The sequence below is a fragment of the Protopterus annectens genome, chromosome 10.part0 (assembly GCF_019279795.1).
Source record: "Protopterus annectens isolate FY-2018-M chromosome 10.part0, PAN1.0, whole genome shotgun sequence".
Taxonomy (NCBI): Eukaryota; Metazoa; Chordata; order Ceratodontiformes; family Protopteridae; genus Protopterus; species Protopterus annectens.
In genome coordinates, this window is record NC_056744.1 from 1473486846 (window position 1) to 1473514704 (window position 27859).

The following is a 27859-nucleotide window of genomic DNA, read 5'->3' on the forward strand; positions in this document are numbered from 1 at the left end:
CTGAGAAGGAGTTGAGTTTTCTTCAGGTTAAGGATTAGTTGATTATTTTTGAGCCATTTTTCAACGGAGATAAAGGAATTCTGTGTTAATGTGTGTAGTTCAGAGATGGTATTGGAGATGGATAAGAGAGTAGAGTCATCTGAGTATTGTATTACAGATGAGAGACTGCAGGAGGAATGTAGGTTGTTGGTAAAAATGTTGAAAATGAGTGATCCAACAGGAGCCTTGGGGTACTCCTGTTTGAACAGCAAGGAAGGGTGAGAAAGCCTGCTGCCATCTTAACAGGTTGTTTTCTGCCAGTAAGGTAGGATTAGAACCAGCCAAGAGTAGAAGGAGAGAGGTTTAGGTCTGAGAGTTTGTTAAGAAGGATGGGATGAGACACAGTGTCGGAGGCTTTAGAGAGATCAAGGAATAGACAGGAGATGAGGAGGTTGTTGTCCCTAGCTTCTGCAACCTTTTGAGTAAAGGATAGTAAGGCAGACAAGGTACTGTGTTTAGGGAGGAAACCATGTTGCGAGGGTGTGTGGAGATTTTTATGAATGAGATAGGACAGTAGTTGAGTATGTATACATTTTACAAGGATCTTAGAGAGCGGTGAGAGAATCGCTATTGGTCTATAGTTAGAGGGTTTAACAGAGTTACCACCTTTGTGCAGTGGAGTGGTATAGAAGGATTTTCATATTTCCGGTACGGTAGATTCCTGAATGGAGCTGTTGAATAAGATAGATGCAGGATATGCAATAGAATCAGCAGCAATTTTCAGAAATTGAGGGGGGGAGTTTATCAGTGGATGGCGAGCATGGTTTTAGTTTAAGAAGCAGGGATTTGATTTATTTAGTAGAAACAGGTTGCAAGGTAAAAGGCTGAGAGACAGAGGAGCATAGAGGTTTAGGGGGAAGAGAGGGTGACACATAAGAGTTGGGATGAGCAGAGTTACCAGAAGGTAGGAGTTTAGAGATGCAACCTATGAAGTATTTGTTGAATAACTCTGCAGTTTCAGAGTGAGAGTGATAGGAAAAAGGGTTAGGGATGGATAACCAGTGTGGAGCAGGGAGTTGATAGCACTCCAGAATTATTTGGGGGTCATTTGGGTGAGAGCTTTGGAATTTAGTGAAATATTGGCATTTATCCAAAATAATAAGATTTTTACAAGATTTCTGAGTTGAAGACAAACTGATGAAATAAACAACTGAATCAAATTACTTGCCAAAGACCCAGACTGAGTACTTCCTAAAAACTTTAATATGAATTACTTTTCGTCTTGCCTTTTAGCAAGACTTCTTCAGATAACAGATACTTTCAATACTACTAGTTATATACACATTAAATTAGTCACATGTTCAATTTAAAAGCAATAAAGCACACACTTTTTCACTACAACTATCCCATAACATCCCATCTGGCATTTAACCCCTCAGCTCCCATTATAAAAACTTTTTTACCCACTACATACAATGTAAAAAATTGTTATAATTTATATATGCATACTTATGCTAGTTTATAGCAAACTTACTTTCACACAATATACTTCAAAATAAAATTATTTATACATTAACACAAATTAAACTTCATCTATTTAAACTTCTCAACTTTAAAATACAGAAAATGTAACACATTTCGTTCAGACCAGAGTAATGATATGCATCAGTACGAAATTGCCACAACAGTTCCAATCTTTCTAGCAACAATGAAAAGAAGGTCTTGCACAGACTAATGACTGATGCACAAGTCATGGTCTTAAACTTACTGGAAAAACTGCATTATCATCCCCTTCAGCAAGACTGATGTTCCTGCAAACTACCACATCAATAGCAATACCCTACATACACCATCAGTGGTAAGAAATCTGGGCACACAGGTCAACAGAAACCTTAACTTTGATCACCATGTCTCCACAGTGGTAAGAAGAGCATTTTATATTGCTCATCTCATAAGTAAGGGCATTGCCTCCAGAAAAAAAGAGGTTATAACCCCACCTGTACTCTTCCCACATCAGGCCAATAATAGAGTACAACCCAACCTTTAGTATGTTTCTTTTTTCGCCTGCAGCAATTGGAGAGACCACAAAGGTTCCTTCAAAATAAATTCAGGGTCTTCGAGCTCTGTCTTGTGCAGACAGACTGACATCATTGTCACTTTACTCTGTGTTGTACAGACTCCTCACAGGTGACTTGTTAGCAATCTCTGACCCAGCTTTAATGGAAATGTTGCACATTCGCTAGTCAAATGGCACATGGATCACTCACTTAATTGACCTTAACCTGGTATGTGACATAAACAGAACTTGCTGGAGAGACAGATTTGTCTCACAGAGGTTGCTCCACCTTTGGAACAAGCTTCCTATTCATGCTAAGCAATGTCCCTCATTGTCTCTATTTAGACGTAATTTGGAAAATTGGATGGGTAACTGGAAATTCACCCTAGGGGTTTCACCTGTACTCCTCTTGGACAGGGGAAGTAGGTGCTGATTTTAGTGTCTGCTTTTACCAGACACTCTTGGGAACAGGGACTGAACTTGGCTAGGGTTATAAGGACCCTGGGGCCATTAGCCCAATAACCTCTTGATCCTGTGACATTTGGCATATCCAACTACTGATGCTGTGGTGCATGAAATAAGGTTTAGATGCTGCAATGATGTCTTAAATATTAGAACATGAAATATCCAAAGAATGAACTAGGGAAATTTAGTTCTACAACTCACCACTGTCAACCAGTAATCAAGGAGTCTCAATCCTCACCATTGGCAACAGTGGAGGATGTTCACTGACAGGATGACAAGTGCACACATAGTATTTCCAGATGCAACTCTCTGCATCAAGTGCAATTTCCCATAAGAGCACATGGTGACCACAGTCAGTCCAGGGCTGGTTTCTCCCTCTTTCTCCAGATCCCCAGTAAAACTGCCCACTGGCACAGTTACAGAGTTGAGATCTCAGCTGAGTCACCAAGCTAAGACCTCCAGTACCCTCTCTGTCCTACCAGTGCTTCATGTTCCTGCCCAAGTAGCTGACATGCACACACTCTTTGAGGTTTGTTTACACACACACACACACACACACACACACACACACACACACACACACACACACACACACACACACACACGAAAGGCTGTCACAGGTTTAATAGCTATGCCCCCTTCTGCCCAGACTATAAGGTAGTTAGCACTGCCACCAGTCAACTCCTTATCAGCTACTTTAAGGCCCTTAACAAAGGGTGTCCAATCTTACTGTGTAATATTAATATTAACACAAATGGTAGTTTGACCAAGATCAAGCCTGTTAGGAGTGGCCCACACAGTGTCACCAAGTAAATATGCAAGTACTCTCAAAATTAAATAGCCCTACACAGATCAACCACAATGAAAGATTGAAATATATTTAATAATAAATAATAAAAGACTAAGAGGATACTAAATATATATTCACAGTGACATCAGAGTTCAAAACCACAGGAAATATTTAAAACAGCATTGCAGGACAGTCTCAAATAAATAAAATATCTAAACTAAGCTTTATTATACTCCTGACTGTATCTAAGAGAATTACTATAACCTAAGATCTTACTAATAGAACAAGGCAGATGTTGTGGTGAATGGTTCGTCAGGTCCAAGACAGAATGTAGAATGCTCTGTCTCACTAAGAGACTTCTCAAATTAATATCTCAAATATTAGTGGTGGGATAGCTTGCAGAATGACATAATTTCTTGTCATCTGACTCTAGTTCCCAGGTGAAAACCCCACTGTTGGAAGCTGGCAGTGTTTAGCATCTACATGTGAAAATGCATAGACCTCAGATCTTTGGCAATGCTGGAAGTCATAAAACAATTACATTCCTTCATGATTTCAGAACTAGTAATTAGTTCATCCTAAAGACACTGCAGAAAGCTTGTCAGCACAGACTCTTTGTCTCTAGCTGCATTGAAAACTGAAAGATCTTTTATTGCATAGCCTATAAAGTAATTTAATTTAAGCTATTTTCCTAAAATTTGCTAGACTGAAGTTAAGCTACTGTATTCTAGTTTCCACTGTTAAAATATATACATTTAGACAGTTACAATAGTGCATGCATATTTTCTTCTCTTCCAGTAGGGCACACTGTGGATGCATTTCAAGCACAAACACTTTATAAAATACCTTTTCAACACACGTCGGTACAAACCAGTTTGATATACATATGACATAGAGTTCTAATACAGTTATAACACAAGCATCTTGTATAAATCATGCTAATATTCACGAATGACATATAATTATTTGCACATTTCCAGATAGCTGTGCTGGCAGTATCTCCCTACATCACAGTAGTCAAGAATACATTTGAATTTGCTTATCCTGATCTATTGAGTGTCCATGACCTGAAATATTCTGGCACTGGTAGGGACTATGAAACTGATGAATACATGGTATACTTTGCCAAAATTGAAAGACAAATTAGAAATACCGTTGCATTTATAACTAAGAAGAAGCTTACAAGAACAATAATGAAATATGGTGCAATCAGTGAATGTTTAATACCCGTACATCCGTAGGTACAGCCATTAATGTGACTAGCATTCAAATATAAACACTAACAAAAGAGGCAGAAGTTGAGAAAATTGATTGAGGTAAAACAGACAAAATGTGCAAACAAGAAAGATATATTTATAGCTATAGGTGACCCAAGCACAAACTTTGGGAAGAAAGAAGGCCGCGTGTTTGGAAAATATGGGCTTAGTAATAATAATGGAGCAGAAGAAGGCCTATTAATATTTTGTAAGACAAATAGCCTGTCTTTTCAAACACTTTTTGTTAGCAACACAACTGATGATTGTATACAAGGGGTTTGCCCAGTGGGTGGTACACAAATCAAGCTGACTTTGTTTATGGAAAAAAAAAATGATGGAAAAGCCTATAAGCTAATAAGAGAAATAAAAACAAAACCTGTAACTGACTGTACTGGAGCTCATCAGTTACTAGTATGCAAAGTCAGTTTAAAGCTGAAAAAGAGTAAGCTAGCCTGGTACTTAATAAAGTATTTGCTTGGAAATGTGTTCAGTATAAATCATTATGTATTTTTTAATCAAAATATGATTATTTAAATGTAAAGCATTGAGGTCAGCAGGGGTGATCTCAGAGTTGCAAAACACAAAACCTTTTTTTTTTCTTTTTTTTTGCATTTGCAACACACCCTCATGAGCTTTGATGCATGTGCTAGTACCCACACATCCTAACTACCAGCTGTGAAGTTGCACATATTTGATGACGAGGCTGAAAGTGAGGAATATACCTTCTTGACTTTATGTGCCACAATAGGATGGCAGTAATCATCCAGGTTTCACATTCTGAGTGTCAGTCAACTAGACAATGACAAATAGGGGTCCCCCTGAAAATATACCAATGGACTTCAAAGTGCAAAATCAATTTATTAGTACAAACAGCAGAGTATCAAAAGAGTTAAGGGAAGACATCAAGGAAGCTATACTTGAACAAAATTAAATGGACAATGCAAAAAAAAAAAAAATAAAAAGCAAATGTGATCAATATTACTGACTGATAAAATGTTGAATATTGCCTAGAAATTATGAGAAGCCAGAAGAGAAAGAGATGCAGTTATGGAACAACAATGTGTACAAGGAAACAGGACCAGAAATTTCTGGAGGATGAACAAAACCTGTTTTCCAAAAAGGATGACAGCTATAGAGAAAATTCCAGCCTCACATTGAAAGTAAAATGTTAACAATTGCACAAGATCTGTTTTGAATTATACTGAAAATATTAAAAAAAGATGGGAAAAAAACAGTTGCAAGTCATTATACTGTGAAAATCAAACCAATTGACAGCATTTTGAACCTTAACATTATGTTCAGGAATGAATGGTAAATTAATAAGAAGTAAAAACTGCTTTACCAGAGAACAAAATATAAGACAATGATGGCCTTCCCATTTCAGTATTACTACTGTAGCTAGCTGTAGCTGTTACACACACTCACAAAGCACAGGCAGAAAATTCAGAACACAACATCATGGTTGACTGGAAAAGATTTATGGATATACCAGTCTTGAAATAAGGACATCTGAGTGATTGAGGAAATTATCCTGAGTCACATCCAACATACCAGCACGAGTATTCTCAAAATATTTAGTAGAAATTACAACCCTGCTTGGAATAAGAATTACTAGAGGTGCAAGAAAGACATGGGAAAACAGTGAAGAAGATGAAACATCACTGTGGATGTGAGATGGACTTTGGAAAAAATACTAATGTCTTTTGGCTTTTCTCGGTTAGGGGTCGCCACAGTGGAACTCCAGTCCGCTAATGATTGGTAGTGAATTTTTTACTTTGCCAAGTTGCCAGCCAGATGTCCAACCTTCAAAGAAGGCACACCCATTCACACACACACCTACCTGCATATCTATAAAAGTCACTCGACCATGGGGAGGACATGCAGACTCCACACAGAAGGCGCTCCAACTGAGACTCGAATGGGAGAACCTCTTGCTGTGAGGCGACAATGCTAACTGCTGCACCACTGCTGTTCACGGACTTTTGAAAAGATAAAGGGATATTATCTGCATGTGTTTTATTAATTATAGTAAGACCTATGACAGCATACATTATGAGAAATGCTAGTGCACTCTGAGAACCACAGCTACACTAATGGGTTCTTGTGTACAATCTTTACATCAGTCAAGAAGCAACAATTCGAACAGAATAAAGGAAAAAGAATGGTTTAGCATTGGTAAAGGTGTATAAAAAGGTGATTTTTTTTTGTTATAGCTTTTTAATTAATATGCAGAACAAATGATCAGATAAGGAATGTGTGAAGAAAATTGAGGGGTGAAAACTGGAGGAAGAATTATCAACAGCTTTCATTATGCTGACAATACTAGACTACTGGTTGAAAATGCACATAATCTGAAATATCTGTTTATTGAGATGAAACAATAGAGCTGTATTTAGAGCAATTGGTGTAGCCCCCCAAAAAAGTCCTCTAAAGCTGGGAACCAAATAAATTAAAAAAAAAAAAAACTTCTGTTACTGCTACAAAAAAACTTATTTGGCTCCTTGCTTCAGTTATAAACATGAAGTCACACTACGATTCATGTGAGCAGTCACAGTAATAACTGCTTTTTGGCTATACTCCTCTTTTTGTCCTTCCTCTTCAGAATGATGCCTTCACATCTCTGTGACGATCTTATAAAGAAATATTGTGTGTGTCTCTGTTTGTTCTCATATCAGGTGATAAGAACTAGAGTTCCTCTAGACTCTGGTCATACTCCTTCACCTCTGCCTCACTGACCTTTCTGCCCCCCCCCCTTTTTTCTACAGCTGTTTGATGCCCTTTCCCTTATATCATCTGCCAGAACTGCATGCAGTTCTCAAGGTGTGGTCTGACCAAAACCCTGCAGAGTATAAGCATTTCCTGTTTGCTTCAAGAATCCCCCCTCCCCCCAAGGATATACCTCAACATTTGGTTTGCTGCCACAAGTGCCATCTCACTGTGGTTCCACTGGCCCAGTCAAGGTATCTTCAAAACCCCAGATCATTTTCCTGCTCGATTGTCATCAGTTCAACCCCTCACCTAGTATGTAGCACAGGATTGTTGTGGCAGAAGTACAGTGCTTTGCGTTTGTTTGCAATGAACCTGTATTCAGCCTTTCCAAATCTTTAGGTAGCTGTCCCACTGTTCATCCATTGCTGCACCTATGTACATGACATCAGCAAAAAGAGAAATCCTTTTCTGTGTTCCCTCAGGCATGTAAAAACTGCAAAAAAGGCCCAGGCAATCTAGAATCTTTACTGTGTAATACCTAAAACCTGCTGTAGTGGAGGATTATGGAATAAATGCAAATGACACCTTCAGGACACACCAGTTTTTCAGCTACATGTCTTCTGAATGCGAATGACTTTTTTTAAGATTGTATGAGTACATTCAGTTCAACAAAGCCAAACCACTTTAGCTGGAGACACGCATGCTACATCCATTTATAACATCATCAGTAAAGCATGAGTGAATTGTTTAGCTATGTTTTAGAAACACAGAGCTTAAAATCATACCTGATGCCCATAAACATTAGGATGGCTGCAAAATATTTCAAGTATCATCCAATCCAAAGGCTAAAATGGTCATCCAGACAAAACATTCTCTGGCGCAAACTCACTGAAGAGCCCTAGACTGAGGACAGGTTCCCTGTGGTACTGTCCTAGTCACTTTCTTACCTTCATCACCAGCCTTACCCTCTGGATTCTAGTTTTGATTTTTCCAACCACTAGTGTTAAAGTAACATGCCTGCAGTCACCCAGATTTTGTTCTGCTCCCATACTGTACAAGGGTGCCACACTTGCTCCCTTCTAGTCCTTTGGCAGTTCTGTGTTAAGTAGGTTATTGGAGATTTCCATCAGGGTCGATGACAACAAACTCAGATTTTTTATGACTGTGTGATTAAGCCCTGAGATTATTGTGCTTTATCTTCCATAACAGCAGTATATCTGCTGTGGCTTAGTGGTACATCATGCAGTCAGTTCCCTCTAAAATTCCTTTCTCTCCATCCTGGTGTCCATTCATTGTTCTTTTCATTCTGCTCTGCCTCCATGCGAACATGTTGTCCTCCTATTACTCTCTTTGATGAAGACTGAAGTACAGTACTCATTCAGTAACTCGACTTTTCCCAGCAGTTTTCTGGGATCTCCCTCCTGTCTTTTCACAGGCTGAACAGGTCTGTCTCTTCCTCCTTCGTGCTCGGCACCTGATAAAAAGCATTTGCTTCCTTTCTGATCCTTTCTGCTAACTCCCTTTCACTTGTAGTCTTTGCTGCCCTTACCAACATTGCTGCTTTTTGCCAGCCAACTTGTGTTGTGCCTCCCCCATCTCTTTCTCCTTTCTATCTCTTGTAGGCCCTCTCCTTTGCCTTAATTACTAGCCTCACATCTCTATGTAGTCACACTAATCTTCTCTTGTTGCCTTTTTACATTTTCTTCTTTTCTTTGTCCATTGCCACAAGTACTTAATCCTTGCCCATTACCATAGCTTGTTTACAACTTCCATTTGTTCCCAGTGTCCTGGTCATCCTTGACCATCTCTTATAGCACCACAAAATCCATTGTTCCAAAATCTCACACAGCTGTCTCTGTGTTTTATTTTACCCTCCATCTCACTCTGAAACAATCACTGGCTTAATCACTTTGGCTAACAGGGCCTTAACCTTGATGTCCATGATACTCCACTCAGTGGCTAGGATCATGGCTTGATAGCTAACCTTTCCAGTGCAGTCCTGTACCAGCTAGCTGAGTATTTCATAGGCAAAGACCTCAATCAGCTCTGACTCTTACTCCCTTTCTCTAACCTGGCAATCAGTGCCTCCCAGTCTGCCAAAAGTAGATGCAAATCTTCTAAGACTATTACAGTCTTCCTCCTACTCCATTTCTCTGTCCTCTATGAGTCTTTGATCCTCATATTGCATATGTGGTGAATGATACATTGTATCGTCTACCAGTCTCTGATCCTTGTATTCCATATGTGGTGAGTGATACACTGTATCCTCCACCAGTCTCTGATCTTTGTATTCCATATGTGGTGAATGATACACTGTATCAATCCACCAGTCTCAGATCCTCATATTCCATATGTGGTGAATGATACACTGTATTTTCCACCAGTCTCTGATGAGAAATAAGGTGAAGTCTCAAGACTGGAAAAACTCCCTTATCAGCCTCAACAAAAAGTTGAGATTCCTCATCAAATCCTCTAAAGCTAGTTATGAAAACAGAATTTCAGCAGGTAGTAAAGACAACCACAAGGCCTTCTATAGTTATGTAAAGAATCACAACGGCAATACCCAGATTTGCTCGGAGCTGTTGCATAATGGCACCTCCTATACTGAGCCAACAGGTATTGGCCAACATATTTAGTGCCAACTTTACCCCTCTCTCCCCCACCAAAGGACCAAAGGACCAATCACAATATCAGTAGATTGCCAGGCACCTGCTGCACAGGTTAAAACAGCACTGTCCAAGGCCAAGAATACAGCTTCTATGAGACTTGACAATATCCCTGGCTGTGTTCTACATAGGCTCATAGGTAGATTCATAGGTTCATATGTTCATAATCATAGCAAAACTCACTAAGCTAGGCATCAGCCCCTTTATCACTAGGTGGGTTGCAAACTGGCTCACAGCTAGAACCCACAGTGTGTAAGTAGCTGACTCCAAGTCAGACTGTCGACCAGTCATGAGTGGAGTCCCACAGTGTTTGGTCCTGGGTCCTCTCCTGTTTGGTATCTACTTCTCTGAAGTCCAGGCCAACAAGAAGGGAGTCTGGCTTACAAAGTTTGCAGATGATTGCAAGTTGGGAACTCCCCAAGTGATGCTGACATCCTACAGAAAGGCCTCACTGAGACCAATGACTGGTGTCAGAACCATGGCCTTAAGCTCAATGCCAAAAAAATGTGTCATCATCCGCTTTAGAAAAACCTGGTTCCCATGAATTACCACATCGATGGTAGTCCACTGAACACAGAAGGCGTCATAAGAGATCTAGGAACACAGGTTGATAGCAACCTCTCTTTTGACCACCACATTGCCACTGTGGTCAGAAAGTCCTTCTATGTGGCACATCTCATTAGTAAGGGTTTTGCATCCAGGAAGAAAGAGGTCATTGTCTCCCTCTACTCTTCCCTCATTAGGCCAATAATCGAGTACAATACCCTGTTTGGCATGTACCTCACTAGACACCTATAATAACTGGAGAGGCTGTAAAAACACCTTACAAAGAGGATTCTATGCCTTAAACAGTTGTCCTATATGGTCAGACTCAAAAAACTCCAACTATTCTCTGTCTCATATCGCCTACTTAGAGGCAATCTCTGCTTGACTTACAAAGCCATGTCTGACTCAGCTCTGTTAGAAATGCTGCATCTAAAGAAATCCCAATCCCTCCACACTACACACTCCAGAGACCTCAACCTCATTACCACAATCAACAGAACAAGCTGGAGGGACAGGTTCATAACCCAGAGACTGCCCACACTATGGAATAGACTTCCCATACTTGTCAAGCGGAGCACCTCACTGGCCCTCTTCAAGAGAAATCTTGATGAGAGGATGGGAAATAGAAAATTCACCCCAGGGATCACTTCAGTGGCTCTGCTTGACAGAGGTACTGGGAACTAAGGTCAGGTGGCACGATGCCAGAGTAATCCGATAGGCTAGGCTTGTAAAGGCTCCAGGACCATTAGCCTAGTACACACCTATGAATCTATGTAGTGAATGATACACTGTATTCTCCACCAGTCACTGATCCTCGTATTTCATATGTGGTGAATGATATAATGTATCAATCCACCAGTCCTCCCCAGGCTTCGGGTTTGGTGCTCTTCTTCCTCATCTCTGACCTCATCTGATGTTCTTCTTTATGTATAGAGTCACATTGTGCACCAATTAGCTATTACTTTTTGCCTGTATCTAGTGGGAAATGCAGTGGAAGTATATATTTGATGATGGCAGATGAAGGATCTCTAGGGTTTGTACAATGTGTGATAAGAAAGGAGGGAAGACGGGGTATCATTCTTTCAGGGATATATGGTTGCTGTGACCTATGACATCTGAACGTAAGGTGGTTCAATGAATGGATGTACTCAGTGGAGAGATAATGGCTAGATCTAACAGTAGGGTAAGGAGAACACAAGAAGGGGAGCATTTGGGTAAGTATACAGAACAGACTGAGAAGAATTTACTAAGATAAGTTAAAGAAACAACTGGAAGATAAGGGAAAGGAAAGACATTTGAGCAAATCTGAAGATTAAGGTACATATGGATAATACAACTGTTTTGCATCAGGAAATGGGAAAGAAGAGGTTGGTGATTAAAGCATATGGTTGGGGTGAGACAGGATATTTGAAAGGAAATGTAAGAAGAACAGGAGTTCACAGAAAATAAATATGTTAATGGGTAAGCCCACTGGACACATGGTGCCTTTTTAAGTGTATTTTAGGCACAATGTCCACTTGCTTAAGGTTAAACAGTACCAAATGGAGATTGTGGGAATCAAGCCAAGGACTCTGCATAGTCTGGGTCTATGAACACAATACCATAGCCCTCTGCACTAATCGAATGAAAATATAATCAGCTGAAAAATGCAGTAATGACTTCATGCAATACAAGATATGCAGGAATCATACCTTATCTTCATCACCTATAGGGATATGGCAGGTAGATTATTAAAAAAGTTGTATGATAAAATGAGATTCTGAATGAAGTAAGGCATAAATGTTATATTTTAAGAAAAGCAAACATACTGCTGCATAGGTGATTCCTGATTGTTAAATGCTGGGTTAAAGAATGTAGAAGTGAATGTGCTACACATGTTTGGGCAGTATAAAAGACTGAAATAGTTATGGAGAGGGCTGATGAGTGAATGAATGAAGAGAAACGTAGCAGTGAAGGTGTGGGCATTATGCTTTATGAGTCTTGATGTAAAAAGGTTGGTTGACATAAGGAAAACCAAGAGATGCACCTTATTTTAAATAAGTGGTAAAGATCTGTAAAATAAGTAATTGGAAGGAAATTGTGAGGCCTGGGCACAGGATGTATGAGAAGAGAAGGGAATTTGGAAATTATTTGGTGGGTGATTAAAATAAGAATATGAATGTGGAATAAATTTTGCAGAAATAGTCACACCTTTAAAAAGACAGACAGGAGTTGCTGAAAAGGGAAGGGTTAAAAGGGATAAGAGATCTGCAAGGATACATGACTAGTAAGGGGAAAGAGAAAGAAATCTGCAGCAAAATGGACCAGAACAATGTAAGGAAAGAAAAGAGGAGTGACTGGAGTAATAAGACTGAAGATGTCTAGTTATGCAGATTGCAGTGATATGACATATGACTGACTGGAGGAATGTGCGTATAATCTAGGTATATGCATCTAGGAGTATTGCATACCGACATAATGTATTTGAATGCTTTAAGTGGTGTTATATGACTAGATTGCATTGCACCTGCATAACACTTATGATCAATTAAGTATCTATGGTGGTATATTGTTTGACTAGTATAACCTATAAATTAACAACTGAAATTAGTGAAATTAGCAAAAATTAGTTATTCTACTGCATAACAGAATAGAGAAAGCATGCAATTATAGTAATAATACAGTGTTTTGATTCTTGCTCCTAGCATGACAGTTGTCTGCCTGCTTATAAATCAACATGGTCAACACCACTTACGTCTTTAATGAGTTTGACGCCTAAAGGGATGATTCAAGTTACTTCTACTTCACTAACAGATCTCAGTAAGAATCAAGTAGAAACTTATACTATAACCTCACTTAATACCCTTCATTGTCATTTATTACTGTGCCAATGCCACTAAAACTACTTTGTTTAAAATTTAAATTACATCACTTACATCACTTGTAGGGCTGTGTGATATTTGACTTAATTCTCCATATCTTTGGACCAAAATGGAAGGTCAGCCAGCTTGTCTTTCTTCTGTTGACAGTCTCATACCTCAGTATTCCTAGGCAGTGTAGCAACTGCCTTATGCTCACTGATAATGAACTTTTACTGAGCACAAGAAATTCTGTCTAAAAGAGCATGCAAGTGTTTAACTAACACAGATGCCTTACTCTCGCTCTCAAAAAAAAAAAAAAAAAACTTGATGAACTCCCCATAAAAAAGAATTCATTATTCTAGAAGTCTTTAATCCCTCAATAAACTGGAGTACTCATACCTCCAATATAGGATACACCAAAAAGTTTTTAGACCTCATGAACAAAAACTCCATGGAAAAGATTGTTAACAAAGCCTCTAGAGGTCATAATATTATTGACTTGATTGTTATGAATATATCATTGTAATGCACTATTACCCTAATATCTCCTTCCCCAGTTAGTTCAGATTATGAACTAGTGACTTTCACCTTCAAAGTCTATAACCCTACTAAAATCGATGTTTCAGAACTAAAGAGTTTCAAATGTACTAATCTCATGAAATTTTATGATGAAATCTCAAAATTCACTTATAGCATCGTCATCACAGATGTTGCCAAGACAAGTAGCATTAACAAGGAACTCTATACCCACGTCGATAAATGTATAGAACTGGAAGCTCCAACCTGATCTAAATATTATGTGAAATTTAAAACCATCCCACCAGTAGTACACCAACTTAAAAAAAAACCTCTACAATAAAAGAAAAAATAAAACTCAAAGTATACAGCAGATCAAAGGATCCACATATCAAATATAATATAAGGAATCTAACTAAAAATTGAAAAATAATACTTTTACGTCTACAGAAGCAGCACTTGACCTTAATTTAGCATCTGGAACTAAAGCCAGTACAAATCCTTATTTAGCTATGTTAGAAAAATAAGAAATTATACCCAACATTGATGAGAACTTCTTAAAAATGGCACCACCTACTCTAACCTGGTAGACATTAGCAACATAGTAGCAAACAAATTTAGTGCAAATTTCACCCCAGAGACAAGTGTCCAAAGTCCATTGATTCATGGATCTCTCAAGTCCCCATCACCATCATTAAGGATCATATACTGAAGGTGCTATCCAAGACCAAAAAATACTTTATCCATGTAACCTGAAGGTGCACACACACAGTCTAGGAGTAGATGGGTAGAGCTGCAGCTGAAATTGACAACAGGTGAGTTCAGTAGATTTTTCCAAACAATAAGCAGCACAGTAACTAGAGACCAATATGTGGAAATGTGTGTTGATCATTTGCCATTCCAGGCCTTGACTCAGTAAGAAACTTGCTGGTCACTGTTAGGTGAGGCTAAGCCACACAAACTTTCCTGTGGGCCATGTGTGACAATTACATGGAGCCAAACTCATGCCCCCAGTTTCTACTTCAGGAGGAAAACGAGAAAAAGTAGAAGTCAGTTGCTGGTACAAGACTAGATGCCCAGGCCAGCCCAGGAAGGCACGAATAAAAAAAGAAAACAACAGAAGGCACTGTACACTGTAAATTAGGAGACTGTGATATATGGTGATTCCTGAATACAGGATATATAGAAGGGACAGGAAGAGCAAAGGAGATGGTAACTATGATATATGTTTAGACATGGATACAAAAATTCTGTGAAAAAGACTGACAATGAAGGAAAGGAATGCAAGTCTCAGATAGTAGTCCTGAAATAGAAGTAGAAAGAATCAAATGTCTTGTGGACTGCTATGGTATTGAGGTCTCCTGATGGAAAAAAATAAAAACAAAACAAATAAAAGCTCAGGACAGTTTTAGTTCATGGTCAAAACTAGGAGAACCATAGTCATGACAGGCCTTCAACTGCTAGGAAAGTATTGGGAAGTGCTCACATCAAAGGTAAGGAAGGGTAAGTAGCATACTCCTTGATGGTATCTGGACCTGAGTACAGAATAAGGAACATCCTTGACCTAGTGCTGACTAACACCTAGATGGTGACATTAACTAAGATGAGAGAATCACTGGTATTCATGCCATTGTGTAACACAAGGAAACTGATCTGGTAGTACAGGTAAGAACACTTCAATCTGTCCAGAACCCCAATAAAAAATAACATGACTTGTTAAAGTTTCATTTAGGTTTTGGAATTTATACATTTTCTTACAAATAAAATGTCCATGTAATAATGTTGACATTCTTACCTGCCAGTACTGAAGATGGGAAGTGTTGGGACATGATCCATTGCTAAATGGCCCAAAGTTAGGCTTGCATGCATACATACTGTGTAATGCGTGGGCCACCACAAAAACTGACAGATAAACAATGTTGCTTCCAGTTGGCTTTTTACTAATATAAGGACCATCCTCAATTAAATTTTCAGTCCCTGTACAGAATTTAATTGACTCATTCACTCCTGTCCTCTGTATAATAGTTTCTGTTTTAAGTGGCCATTTACAACCAAATTCTTTTTCCCATGTTGTGCTCACAAAAATATTTGCAGGAGATCTCAAAGGATGGAGACTTAATAAACGTTTCCTGAACCCTGGTTCAGCAAAAAGACTGTAGTCAAAAGTGAAAGCCCCTCTAACAACTTTGGAAGTAATTTTATCAGAAACCGAAACATACAAAGCAGAGTCTGATGCAGCCCACACTTTTTTACTAATGTTTTGTTTCATGATATCTTTTACTAGATTATAAACAGGTAGCTCATCTGCAAACAAAACTATTACTTTTGCTGTGGACTTTTTGATAATCTCAATTATTCTTTGACTTTTAGTTTCAGAATAGATCAGTGGAAGACTTTCATAAAAGGCTATGCAGACTCCTGCTTTCACAAGTTCCTCTTTGACACTTTGACTTCCTTTTTGTCCATAGTCACTTTCTTCTCCAATGATCCCCACCCAGGTCCAACCAAAGTGAGCAATCAGTCGCGCAATGCCTATGGACTGGGCATTGTCATTAGGCACAGTCCTCAGAAATGATGGGAACTGAAGTTTGTCACTCAGTATGCTCACTGTTGACCCATAGCTGATCTGAAATGCAATTATGAAATAGATTCATTAAACAGGTTTATAAATAAATAAATAAATAAATAAATAACATTATTATTGCAAAATATAAGCACAAATGGCATGTTAGTTATTCAGTAGTCTATATTACAGAAAAAATGTACTTTGTAAAAAAAACATGAAAACCTTTTTAATTAAAGAACTTCTGTGTTCTTGTAATTGTTACCCAAGTTTGCAAAGCCATATACAATAATGTTTTGTAAAAAAAATGTAAACGCCACAATGAAAATATGTTTGACCTGCTGTATATACCAAAACATTTATAGAAGTAATACAAAAACTGTACGACATTAAGTGTCATATACTATTTACTAATACACAAAATTTAAATGACAAACATTTCAGTCATGTTCTTCTTCAGCGACATTTATACACATCTGCGAAAAGTAATCATGCAAAATTATACAACAATTAAACTGAATATTGCTTAAACTGTGCATGAGGTTAAACTCCTGTTTGTTTCTACATGTCCCTACACCCTTATTCTTCAGTAGAAATGCCAGGATAACTTATTCATTTAATCTAAGCTATTTACAAGCCTGAAATATACATTAAGATTTTGCCTCCTCTATTAAAGTCTATAATCATCTCCTCATAGCATGTTTTTGTAACTGTTTTAGCCCATACATTTAAATTTATGACCTGAAATGTATTCATGTAAATGCACAGCTAGTCTCTTACTCAATATGCCACATTACTGTTCCTTTAGTGGTATTAAAAAAATCTGTTTCCCTTTCAAAAGCATTACATGAAATGCTACTAGATACAGCTACCCTGAAATGCCACATATAGTCCTTATAAAACATTTAGAGAAGTATTTTAATTGCAAAATTTCAGTCTATCTATATCTGTCTATCTATCTATCTATCTATCTATCTATCTATCTATCTATCTATCTATCTATTTATCTATCTCTATCAGTGTATTTCTCTCTCTCGCTCTCTCTCTATCTATCTCTATCTCCCTATCTAAATGTACTGAAAGCTTATTCCATTATCATAATGTTTTTGTCTGTTTTTATGCTATTGATATTTATTTTTCATATTCATTTCTCAGGTCTATATCGTAAGTTCGACATTTGAAAATGTCGACTCACCTTTCGTCAACACGAAAATGTCGAACTGCAAGTTTCTAGAATGGCCAAAGTACTGATTTCTTTCCAAGGGAAAGAAATCGGAAGGCCAACAAACAACACCACATAAAAGCAAACATATTTAAGTGGGAGGCTTCACCCCCCACACCCCCTAACTAAATATTCTAACTCTGAGACCGCACTACACTCAGGGAAAGGGCAGGTGTAACAGAACGACCAACTGATTTCTTTCCCTTGGAAAGAAATCCATGATTTGGCCAACAAACTTGGAGTTTGATATTTTCATGTCGATGAAAGGTTTGTCGACATTTTCAAATGTTGATCTTATGATATAGACCCAATTTCTCTGGTATGGTGGGTGGGAGCTCCCTCAGAATTCCAGGAATTGATGTGTTTGATCCTCTGCAGTACATTTCAGGCATTAACGTTCACATATAACTGGACCATATATTACCTTAAACTCTAAGAAACAGAAAATAATTTGAATTCCTGGAGTTTTTCTGAACAGTTCTGAACACAAGTCTCCTCTTGTAAGCCCTTATGTGCGGAGCTACACCTTCAAACCTCTAATATAGCATGTCTATGGTTGCACCATCATCAAAAGTATGCTGGCAATATAGTCTCACTAAAAAAAGCTTGCTGGTTGCATCCTAGTGATTGCAGAAGACTGTCAATCACTAGTGTTCGAAATAGAAGCCTGTCATCCCATCTATTTTTTAGTGTATGTTACTATTTTTCCTTTATTGATTTTTTTCCCTAGTTCTTTTCCTTTAGGAAGCTAATGCATTGAATCCTATTCCTACTATCTAAAGTTCCTGTGTTTTGGCTCAATGGGAGTATCATTAGAGCTCCAGCCAATGTTTCCTTGGTTCTCAGTAACAATGCCCTCTTCTTTTCTGCCCTTCGTTAAGCTGCTTTCCCCCTATCGAAATGTGACTGAACACTACCCATGTGCTTTCCTTTTATTCTCTACATTGATCCTCCTCTATCTCAGTGTGAGTAAGCCCAGCCGTTGCCGTCTCTTTTTCTTTTCTATGTTGTTCTGTGTGTGTGTGTGTGTGTGTGTGTGTGTGTGTGTGTGTGTGTGTGTGTGTGTGTGTGTGTGTGTGTATGTATGTATGTCTGTATTTGCAGTTTTGATTTTTTGTTTAGCTGTTTTCCAAAGTCACTCCTTACCCAAGTTTTTTGTTTAAGATTAATAGAAATTAATGTAAAACTCTGACCAAGTACTGTTTCTCCTCTTTAACTACCCTATTAAAGTCTCTTTTATAGATAAGGTTCTTATATATATATATATATATATATATATATATATATATATATATATATATATATTTCTGTTTTAGCTTAACAGAAGGTTTATAAATCTGTAGAAGTTGTATATTTTCCAACTTTCTGACTTCGCTCCCTTGGCGGCCACTTTTTCAGTGAGTGGTCTGTTCACGTCTGCCAGTCATCTGTACTTCTGCTCTGTAACACTATCAGTCTACAATGGCATCTGCCATCTGCTCTGTAACACTATCAGTCTACAATCACATCTGCCATCTGCTTTGTAACACTATCAGTCTTTTACTGTGTAACTCCCTTTCTTCTAGAGATGTTGTGCTGGAATATGTATGTGCTGCTATATCTGCTTAAATGGTGCATCTTCTTCACTCTGCATCCTTAGCCAATTTTTTAGATCATTTGAGGCTTTCTAACACTATTCCTTGATGCATATATTCCCATGAGTATGTTCAGTAGTTGTATCCCAGCATCCTTTCCACAAAAACACAAAAAAAGAATAATTTGAAACCACGTGAAAAGAAAAATGACTAGGAACTCCACTGGCAGGACATACTGTTCTTTTATTACATCCGTTCTGGTACCTCCCAGCATCCTTTCCACAGGTTAGTCACAGCTGCATGTGTAGGCTTATTCACTTGCTGGTTCTGCTCCCCTCACTGATAATATGGTGTTTAAAAAGCATTACTTTCTTCCCCTTTCTTAAGAAATCCTCACAGAGCGCAAGATCTTTTCCTATTATTATGACATGTATTAAACTGGCAACGACAGCAACAGAATGAGCTATGTTTCCAAACACAGTTTATAATTCTACTTGAGTTGTGTGTTACTATTTTCCTAGATCCAAGTAAACAAACTTCAACAAGCGCATTTTTATAAAGATCGTCTTTTTATACACATACTGCAGCTTTCTAAGCAGGACCATACTACCTCAATCTAGTAGCCCCTGCACATCCATGACATCAGTTACTACAATGTACTTTATTAAATTAATTAACTCTGCCCTGTACAATAGCTAAAGGCTGACTTACTATTCTTGCAGACAATTCAGCACATTCCATAGACACAATATAATTTGTGGCATTTCTTTCACTGGTAGCATTTTTCGTAGGTATAACAGTGCTTCATTAAACACCAAGACACTCCAGAATCCATGGCTGTAGTAACTTAAATAAAAGCTGAATGGATGCAAGCACTTTCACACATGAGCGCTTTATCAAGTGTTGAAATGCTTCATGGTCATGACAACCCACTTGGTTTTATATCTTATGCACTGAGTCCAGCAAAGAAAAATATTCTCAACTGAACATAGAAGGGATTAGCCTTAATCTTTGGAAGGGTCAAACTGGTGCCACTGGGAACAGTAATAGTAGCATTTAGTTATCTTTTTGTACTGTGGAATAGCACAGCTAAGGACATATGAGGATTTATTGGTACCTTGTTTGAGACCCACTAGTTCTAGACATCCACAAAACCTTTTGAAGGTTAGGATTTAGGCATGAATGGGATTTGTAGGCACTGGTAAGAACAATTTTGTCTGCCCTTAAGCAGCAGAATATATGTGGAAGATCCTATGAAAGTCTGGTAATATACAATGGGAATAGTAGCCCAGTCTTGTGCCTTGATATACTGAGTAGACCACCACCCTTAGAGAAGGAGTCAGATCAATTCTGAAGATAGTTTTGGAAGCATCCAAGTGTACCTCCTGAGAAACCACATGATGCAAGCTTCTGTATTAGCAGTGAATGATCAATAATCTGAAAGGCATGTTTGAGGTCTAGTCATATAGCTCATATAAGTAGGCCTTTGCCCAAATGAATGAAATATTACTGATAAGGCAGGAAATGGATGCAACAGTACGCTGTTTAGGTCTAGCTCCATACTGCTTATTGATTATTATGTCATGCTTTTGAATGTCCTCGAGACTGATCATAAGTTATTTTCTTCAGTTATCTTAACAAGGGGACAAACATTGACAATCGGTTTATAGTCTGTGGCTTTTTAGGATGAGGATACTTTTTGTAGGGTAATTATGGTGGTAGAACAGATTATTTTAGTTGCAAGGATTATGTTAAAAGGTATGTGACTGAGGGCTTGCATTCCCTCCATAAATAAAGTCTGACCAGTAGGGTTGCCCTAGTCAACAAAATGTAGATACATACATAGAAAAAACTCCATGCAGTCAGGGGCAGAACATGAAAGAACCAGACAATCAGTATCCAGAGGTCAAGACTGAAACCCAGGCCATGAAGCTGTGTGGTAGAGATACACCCTTGTGTGCATACTGGGTGAGTTTGTAGGAGTAATTGTAACATTATATATACTGTTAGGCATCTCCTGAAGCATTTGACAATGTGTCTACTGCATATTTTTCATATATGTATGAACAAAAATGTAGACCACAGCACCACAGCAAACCAATAAAAAGCAGATGGCAAAGAGCATTGTAAAATCCAAATAGACTTTTATTCAAACACAGGTGAGCACTTTTGCGATAAAAATCACTTCTTCAGACCATGTAATTCAGTCTAGTGCAGACAGTTCTATGCAATGCATACTATATACACCTTTAGCTGTTTAAATATCCTGCATCCTGACCTGTATGTCAGTAAAGGTCTCACTGATACATGACAGTAACACCATAGTAGAATGCTCAGTGACAATGAACAGACATGGTGTACAAAAAACATGAACTACTGATATTATGGACTTGCATATGTCAAAGTAGACTCAAACACTTAGGAAACATTTGTGTTATCATTACTTCCAGATATGTTACCAAATAGAGCTAGTGATACAGTGATAGAAGGGAAACAAACAGTGGATATGGCCTCCAGAACTGATCATGGACAGCACTGACACTCTCAAAAATGATGCTGTCCTTTCAGCTGCAGAGGTAGCATACAGATATTATGAACAGAGGCCATTTTGGAACACTCAGATCATGTTAGGTGATTTAACAATACACAGCCTGAGTTCATACATGTGAGAGAGTTGGGAGATATGCAGAGATATAGTGAGGATGTGTATTAGGTTCCTCTTGTGATAGTACACATTGCAAGGTTATCAAGGTATGTGCAGAACAAGTATCTGGTAGTGCTTTGAAGCCATTTGTGTCTGCTGATGACTTACTCAGGTCTGCAGATCAGCACAGGGTCATAATACATAGAGGCATAGTAGACAGTAAAGTGGTACAGTGGTGTTATTGTGTATGATATGTGCAATCCATGGATACATGGCTCTGTTCAAGGACAATGCAATGCTCAGATGAGAGTGGCCATGGTGATAACTGGCAAAGAACCTGCAAATGTTTACATAAATAAATTATACAGGTTATGCAGTGAGCATGCATATGAAGCGTATAATTATTGCACACATACACATGTGCACACACAGACATGCACACACACACACACACACACACACATATGCACACACACATATGCACAAACACATATGCACACACACGCACACACACACAGACATGCACACATGCATGTAAATGCATAAACATTCATACACAGGCACGCGCAAACATAGACGCGCACACACACACACACACACACACACACACACACACACACACACACACACACACACACACACACACACACACACACACACTTTGGTGACCACATGTAACCTGCAGATACACAGGCAAAGGAATACATGAGTTAAAACACGTTTTCCTTGGTCAGAACTACTGTTAAAATTATGCTGCACACACAGAGCATGTAACATGATCGACAATGTAAATGCACACTGCATATTCAGACTGCATATGTACAGTGAGTCTGCTCATTGTTATGTTGATACATGTCATTTGCATACATTGACTGCATCATTTGCCCGGCTGACATGATGATTGCACTCATACGTGTATACCTCTGCGGTATATACTTATACATACAAGGGCATACTGCTTTGTAGTAATCTGGAGCTTATCAGTCTGCACAGGTATGTAGCAGTCAAGTTGCAAATGTGCCACTCATCCATCTACCTCATCATCATCAATCCCCTTTTTCACATTTTTCTACATGGGGTTAGGGTGTCATGTCAACTGTCACCATCTCTCTCTCTTTCAATTCAGCGCCACTGCCCTACATTCTACAACAGTCATGCCCAACTGATACAGGTCTTCTCTAACACAGTCTATTCATCTCTTTGTTGGATGCCCTCATTTCCTCTTGCCTTCCTCTTGTCTGTCCCAAATCTTCTTTACCAGATTGTTTTGTACTTTTCTGCTTTTCTGCATGTGCCCAAACCACCATAATCTGTTTCCTTTCATCTTCCCTACAAATGGTGCTTCTTTAGCTTCTGTCATAATGTCCTTATTTCTTCATCTGTCCCACAGTGTGCATCTTACCATCCATCACCTCTAGCTTCCTTAACTGCTCTGCTTTACTGCCCAGGTTTCTGTACTACATAATAGTATTGGTCAAACCACTGTTTTGTACACCTTATTTTTCAGCTTTGTTGTCATTCTTCTGTCATACAGTACCCCTGCCACTAAGTGCCATTTGGCTGCAGCCCCTCTGATTCTAGCTTTTATGTCCTCATTCACACTTCCCTTCTCCTCCACAACCCCTCCAGGTAATTGAAGCTGTTGTGTTACATTATTTTCCATTTTATCTCAGTTTTCAACTTATTTTGGTTTCTGCCATTTGTTGCCATTATAACTGTCTTACATCTACTTAATTTCATCCCATGTGCCTTCAGTTTTGTATTCCATTCCCATATCCTTTGCTGCAGATCTTGCTCTGAGTCTGCCTGTAATGTCACATAATCTGCATATAGTAAATTTTTTGATCTGGCTCCTACAGCCTGTTTACTGATGTAGTCCACCACCAGCATGAACTACAGTGGGCTCAGAACTAAGCCCTAATGCACATCCATTCCCACTGGGAACCCCTCTGTGAGGCTGAATACTGTTTGTACTTGAGTCATTGGGTCCTTGCACATAGCTTGCACTACTTCTACCAAGGCTTTTGGGATTTTGAGTCACTGTAGGACTGCCAAAATCAGATTTTTTGGAACCTTGTCATATGCTTTCTCCAAGTATAGGAATGCCTAGCTGGACTCTTTCCTTTTCTGAAGCTTCTTCTCAACATACATCTCAACTTCTTAGATGAAGAAATCTGGACAAAGCCATAAACAAAAGGTGGATAAAGGCCCAAAAATAGAGGCAATTTTTAAATATTGCTCTTACAAACTTAGAAATAATAGGTTTTGCATTAGCAAAATTTTCTGAAGAGTATTAAGTCTGAATCTCAAATGTCTGTCATTATTTTCTAATTTGAGGCTTTAATGACTTACCACTAATTTGTCAAAAACCACAATTTTATGAAAAAAACAAACCAAAAATATGAAGCAAAAATGTAGACATTCTCCACAAATCTGTATAGTTGACAAGTATGCATCTCAACTATCTGTCTCACTACAAACACTGGTTCAGTTGTGCTGCATCCTGATCGGAATCTAAATTGCTTATCTCCCATCTTCCTTTCTACTACTTTGTATATTTGTCTACCAATCATCCTTTCCAGAGCTTTCATGCAGTATGATAGGAGTTTGATGCCTCTGTACTGCCCACAGTTGTGGATGCCACCTGTGTATGCTTATTTTCCAGTCATCTCTCTATACTGCTATGAGTACCATCAAAAGCCATTTCTCCCCTATCTAATCCAGCATCTTGATCACATCTGCTGTAATCTCAACCGAATCTTCTGCTTTCCCTGACTTCATTTTCCTTGGTGCTGTTATTATTTCTTCTAAGGTGGGCTCCTCTCCTCTGATTTTATTGTAAGCTGTCTCCGAGATACTACAGCTTCTGCTGGTTTTTCACCATTCAGAAGCTGCTGAAAGTACTCCTTCCATCTGCTTTTGATGTCCTGTGGACTGGTGAGCAGGTTGCTGCTAGTATCCCTTATGAAGGGTGTCTGATCATCTTCTTTATCTTTCTGTCTTTGCCTTGCAAACTGAAACAGTTTCTTTGTGCCATCTACCAAGTCACTATTTAGAAGCTGGTAGAGGGCCTCTGATGCCTTGTTCTTTGCTACTGCAACTCCCCTCTTAACCTTTTTGTTAGCCAAACAGTATTCCTTCTTTGCTTGTTCCTTCATGCCACTTTTTCCTGCACTTCTTTTTCTTTTGATAACTTCTTGGACTTCTGCATTCTACAACAAGCTTTTCTAATGTACCTTATTTACATACCTGGCTCGGCCATATACCTTTTTTTTGCAGTCCTCACACCTGCTGTTTTGAGGCACTGCCAATCTTCTTCATCTCTTCCTATTTCCTCTTCTTCCTGTGGTGCTAGAGCCCTGAGTACTTCCTTGAACTCTTGTGCTTTCACTCCAATCAACTAACAGGAATTCAGCCTGGTCTCTATTGACCTTAGAGCCTCCTCTGATCACTGCTTACAGCTGATGCTGGCAGCCAGTGGTTTATGCTGTGGACCGACTGGTTCATTGGGGATGACTTTGCAATGACTGATTCTAGCCCAGTGCCCCTTCCATACTAAGATGAAGTCTTCTTCAGATGAATGTTGGCCACTCTTGTATGTGATCGTGTGACTGTCTCTCTTACTGAACCATGCGTTGGTCACCATCAAGCCATTTACCAGACAGAAATCTGGAATGGCCTGTCCTTCTTTATTCCTTTTGTTCTACCCACTTGGACCAAGGCAATGCTCATATCTTATTCTGTCTACTTAAATGAATAAACTTCTTGAAAATTCAACAAGGTATTTTATTCCTCCCACAGGAGTGCATCAAAAACAGAGTCTCCTAGATCTGCTAGCTAAAAGTGATTTTAGCTAATCTTACTACCTCTTGACTTCTTAGCTCAAGAAATCTTGACAAAATCTAAAATAATGGGGGGAACAAAGGCCAACAAATAAGGATAGATTTTAAATATTTTTCTTATAAACATATAAAGTTAATAAAAAAAATCAATGTTATCATGCATTTTTGATGAAGAAATTCATCCTGTTTCATTGGGAAAAATAAATACTAAAAATAATTTTGTCTTATTAATATACTATCACATGAGTTCAGACAGGTTTTTTACAATAAGTCTCAATGTTCTTTGGGCATCCTGAATTTAGCTGTGACTGGCATAGTTTCTCCATTAATGTGAAACATGACTACATAAATTATATCAACTATTTAGTTTTGTGATTTTTACAAAATAAAAAAAAAGTTATGGATTGGGAGATGGGGGAAGCAACCTCCCATGCTCCCATGCAGGGAGTCTCTTGTGTCTTAAGTAAAAATGCCGCATAAGATAAATCTGTCCTTGGTTCACTCGAGATATTAAAGCACTAATGACAAAAAGAAATCCAGCATAAAAATGACAAAAAAAATAACAGCATAACAATAATATCCATCAGGCCTTTTCACTTCTCAAAAACTCCTGAACGGTACATGCATCCCTGTGGTCTATCACATAACGGAACCTGTCATGTCTTTTCCCGAGGGTGGGTTTTGCAGGCAAAAGTGCAACAGCAGTGGATAATCTAAGATAAAGTTCCTCGCAATTATTCTGTCCCCTGATGAGAGTACACATTACAGATCTTAGATCGGAAATATGCCTGCCAAACAAGCAGCGTATTCATCTATGCCATGCGTCAACATTGTTTTTAGTGCGAGGGAAACAGAGATCATTTAGTTTTCCACAGTTCCAAAATTTCACCGGGACTAGAGGTGGAAATCTGGATGTTACAGCCATCCTAGTCACAAATTTCCTTGGTTTCCTTGGCAGATACCATTCTCTAAACTATCTCAGGAGTTCTATACTCTCAGGTAGGAATTGCTGATGCTCAGTGAATGCTGCATATTCCTTGTTCTTACACAAGTAAGCTAAGGCAACTAATTGTTTTAAAGCACAACTGAACATGTCTACTTTGTCCATATAGAGTAGCAAGCCCCAGCTGCTGCACCTTGTTCCAAATGTTCTGCCCAAAATGAGAGTGGGCCTTCTAACTTACAGTACCAGTAATATTCTTCTGTACACTTTTAATTGCAACTATCTCAAAATCTGTCATGACACACCATTCACATGGTGTTAAGACCAGGACACTTAATATCTCATATATTCCCTGCCAGAGAAGATTGCATTATCTCCAAGATTTCCTCAACATCAAGCAATATACTAGGGGGGTATAACAGAAGTAAATAGGATATATTACTCTGCAGCTAAATTAATAACAGATAAAGTCTTACCTCAAAAACATTGGGCAGTAAAGGAAAGTAAGGGAATAATCAAAGGCAATCTTGGAAGTATTGAATACAGAAAACTATCAAGCAGTTAAGGCAAGAAGTGTCACTGTTAGAAGAGTATAGAAGATGGGAACAAATCAAGAAAAATAGAAAGACAGACATGATAAAAGCAATGCGCAGTATTAGAGCATACCAGGATCTATCATATACTATTGCATATAATAAAATAAAAATATTAGCACAGGCATAAAAAAACTTAGAAGATATGCAGATAAATATAAAGGAAAGTACAAAATAAGCAAGTCACTGTTAACCCAAAAAAGTGTATAGAGAATTGGTAAACAAAGGAAAAGGGAATAGAAATACCACCCAATAAAAGAAGAAATCAACACATTTTGCGGAAATAGCTATGAAAATCATGGGGAACATAATAAAGATGCTGAATGTATAGAAGAAGAACTTAAAGAAATAGTAAGAAGTTTAAATTTATAGGATATTACATGGGATGAAGTGATGGCCAGAAAAATTGAAACAATTAAGAAAAGCTCCTAAGCAGAAAACCCCAGGACCAGATGTAGTACCTAACTTCTGGCTAAAAGTATTAACATCTTTACTTGAAGATTTAGCCCTGAGTAAGAACTACTTATATACACAACCTGAACACACAACAACCTGGTTAACAACAGGAAAAAATACACTTCTTGTTAAGAGTGACCCTGCAAGCTATCCTAAAAACTATTGACCATTAATTTGCCTTCCATCAATGAATAAACTA